The 3,558-nt window shown below is 50.6% G+C and overlaps 1 pseudogene; it reads right to left on the minus strand.

Moving 5' to 3' along the window:
* Positions 1–564: 564 nt before the first annotated feature.
* On the minus strand, positions 565–1,058 carry LOC144159918 (protein GVQW3-like; annotated as a pseudogene).
* Between the last annotated feature and the right edge of the window lie 2,500 nt (positions 1,059–3,558).

The raw sequence follows: 3,558 nt of genomic DNA on the forward strand, positions 1-3,558 counted from the left end.
AGCGTTGCAAACCTAATCACCCACAAAGTAGTCTCCTTGGGACTCCCCAGATTTCTCCCAGCGGTGCTGCCATTTTTGGAAGCATTACGAGAAGGCCTCTTCGGAATGGAGTTTAGCTCAGCTGTCATTGCAACCGTAATGTCCTCTCTTGTCTGAAATCGCGCGCCTTTCAATGACCTCTTGATTTTGGGAAACAGCCAGAAGTCGCACGGGGCCATATCAGGGGAGTAAGGAGCCTGTGGAACTACAGGAGTCTGGTTTTTTTCCAAAAAAGTCTGAATCAAGCGCAAGAATGTGCGAGAGCAGTGTCGCGATGGATGCGCCAATTTTCTGTTGACAACAACCCCGGTCTCTTGCGCCGCAGAGCTTAACGTAGGCGACGGAGGACAGCCATGTAGTACTCTTTGGTTATTGTTTGACCCTGTGGTGCATACTCGTGGTGTACCACACTGCGGGGGTCGAAGAGAGCAGTCAGCATCACTTTGACGTTGCTGCACACTTGGCGGGCCTTCTTTGTTCTCGGTGACGTGGGATGCTTCCACTGTGACGACTGGGATTTGGTTGTTACGGGTGAACCAAGGATTTGGTGTACTTGTCACCAGTGATTATGGTGTTCATTAAGTCGGGGTCACTGTTTTATAATCCAGCATGCCCTTTGAGACTTCACCACGAAGTTGCTTTTGCTCCACCATGAGCAGCTTCGGTACGAATTTCGACGCAACTCTATTCCTGGCCAAATCTTAGGTCATAATGGAATGTGCAGAAAAAGTGCTGATGCCAATCTCTTCCGCAATTTCTCGGATAGTCATACGACGGTCTCGCATGAACACAGCGTTCACTTTGGCAATGACTTGGTCATTTCGGCATGTTGACGGCCGACCGGAGCGTGGCTCGCTCTCCACCGATGTGCGGCCGTCTTTAAGCCAGTTGTACCACTCCTTAATCTGTTTAGAATCGTCACCGAAAGCCGTATGAATCTTCCGAATGGTTTCCACTTGGCTGTCGCCCAGTTTCTGGCAAAATTTGATGCAGTAGCACTGCTCCAGACGGTCCGGCATTTTCCTTGCAATAATAATTAAAAAAAAACGACGAGAGCACTCCGCACTACCTCACTGAAACGCTGCGTCCCAGCGACTGACGCTATCGGCAGGCAGAAAAAAATTCGCGCACACGCACGAAGGTTCAAGGTCCGCTCATGCAAGCGCGCTTGTTTTATATCCATCAGGTATTCGCAAAAAAACAGGTCGGATACTTTTCTACCACACCTCGTAAAGCTTCGCTTTAAAACACGGCTGAAAGAATGGGCAAAAAGTCGAGAAAGTAATCAGTTGTCGCCAATCAACCACCAGGACGCATGCGGAAAGAAAGCACTGGGCGTCACAGAGAACGCCCTCAAATTGAGCGCGGAATAATCTCTAGCCCGTGGTAAACACAGATAGCACTACCGAAAACAAGCCAACCAACTCCGAATTTCCGTCGTCCGAGGGACAGATCCGCACGGTCTCTCGTGTCGTCTGCAGCTGACACGCATGCCTTATGTAACGACGGATGGGGCACGGAAATTGGCTGTCTTTGGAATATAGTCAACCAAAGTTGGCGCCTGTTAGGTCGGGACCGAAGCGTAATCGTCCGCGACCGAACAACAGCGCAAGAAAAACGGCGCCGAGAACGCAAAAACGAAATACAAGAGAGCTCAGAAGGAATGAAAGCAGCAGACGCCCACGGTGTCCACTCGGCCAGATTGATGCAGGTGGAAATCGTCTGCTCGACGGTGGTGCGACCTCGCTGCTAGCGTCGTCTGCTGCGAAGACAATTGCTTGCCGCTTGCTCCAGCGGACACGGGCGCCATGTTGGAAGGAACTTGACGCGGGACTCCGACGCAAGCTCTCACCAAGAGGTAGACCTGGCGCCACTTGGAAAGAGAGAGAGAGAGAGACCTCGCGTCAAACCGATTGTACCACACCACGTTAACCCGATAGAGTTGCCTACTATGTCAGAAAAAAAAAAATAGCGGATCTCACGCACATGTGGAAATCGACGTAAAGCGACGCCCTGGCGAGCACTTCGATAAATACGAGACGTAACAAGAAGCGTTCAAAGTCTCAATCCTCCTGACGAACATGTGGTCAGTCGCACCGGTGGAAAGCAAAGAAGACGCACGTCGTAGACACCCACCAACAAGGTCGGTATCGTATCCACCGGTTTGCAGTTTTTCGAACCTCGACGTTACGCTCTCCGGCGAAAGCCAGCGCTGTAGACTCCTCGTGGATGTTGTCCTAACAAGGAATCACAGGTCCTGGTGCGTGCTCAATGAAGCGCAGGGCGAGGAAGTCTTTATTTTGGGTTTGCGTTGGTGCCGCATTGGTATGAATGGTGGTCAAAGCGATGTTTGTGTCTCCACACTTGACTCGAGCAGAAAAACGGTCCCCAGAGCGAGGATAAGATCCAGTTCTCTTTTGGCTAGCACTGCCTAGCAGTGACAAATTAAATCAGGCTGACCTAGAGATGCATCGGAGCCTTTTTGAAATACCGCCGCCGCGGTGCCAAGGGGCCGCGATGATGATGATTGCTATTGGTTTCCCCTTTGTAGCGGTCTGATGACATGTCATCTTACCAAAAACGACTAATATACCTATGTTTTATACTCTTGGTTTAATACTAGCGCTGCTTAGGGCAGGCACAAAAAGCTTGTTAGGCACAAAATACTTTTTTTTTTTCTGTTACAGGTGGTAACTGTCCTAGGCAATATTCCCCGCTCTGCTTTTCGTCCACCAGCATTCTAACCTTCTTCTCGTCTCCTCGACAGCCTTGAAGTTAACTTCCTCTGTGCTACCCTTAAATCCTAGGGCTTCTGGAAGCCGAATATTTGCCTCATGTAGATTTGGATGGATACCCTCGCATTCTAACACTATGCGCCGCATAGTTTCTCTTTCTTTTCCGCAGACCACGCGAAACGTAGGGTGCCTCGATTCACGCGTCCGCCGTACAGGGTGAAGACACGTATACGCTGGCGCCGCCATTTTGGGTCACTCTCTCGCCTCCAAAGAAAGTCATCGTATCAAAACCGCGCTAAAATTGTCGCCGCAGCGCGATTTACTGGCGAAGTTCGAATCATCTTATCTGTTTCGCCTTGCTGGGTCTCGTGGGAAACGATAATAACAACGCGTTGAGCCCGTTGACCCAATTGCGGCGGCACGGGACTGCTCAAAGGGCGTCTCCACATTGTACGGCGGCTCTGGCATCGAGGCACCCCACGCGAAACGCGGAGGCGCGAGCCATCTGCTGGTGCTGTAAGAAACCGGTGTACGAGTAAGACCACAGCAACGCGACGCAAAGGAAGCTTTGCTCTAAAACGTGTTTTGCTCTAAAACGTGTTTTGCTCTAAAACGTAGCCATTTTCACGCCGGACTCGTTCATGCGGCTAGCTGCATACCTCTATCTGAACTCGGCACGATGTACGACTTCGAAACGCAGGAGCCTCATCAACACCAGGAGCATTAGGACGAGAGAAAAGAAACATATAGTATGCGTACTTACTGGGATTAGCTACGCGATTTC

The sequence above is a fragment of the Haemaphysalis longicornis genome, unplaced genomic scaffold (assembly GCF_048455015.1).
Source record: "Haemaphysalis longicornis isolate Haplotype H1 unplaced genomic scaffold, Haemaphysalis longicornis Haplotype H1 scaffold_10, whole genome shotgun sequence".
NCBI classification, from domain to species: domain Eukaryota; kingdom Metazoa; phylum Arthropoda; class Arachnida; order Ixodida; family Ixodidae; genus Haemaphysalis; species Haemaphysalis longicornis.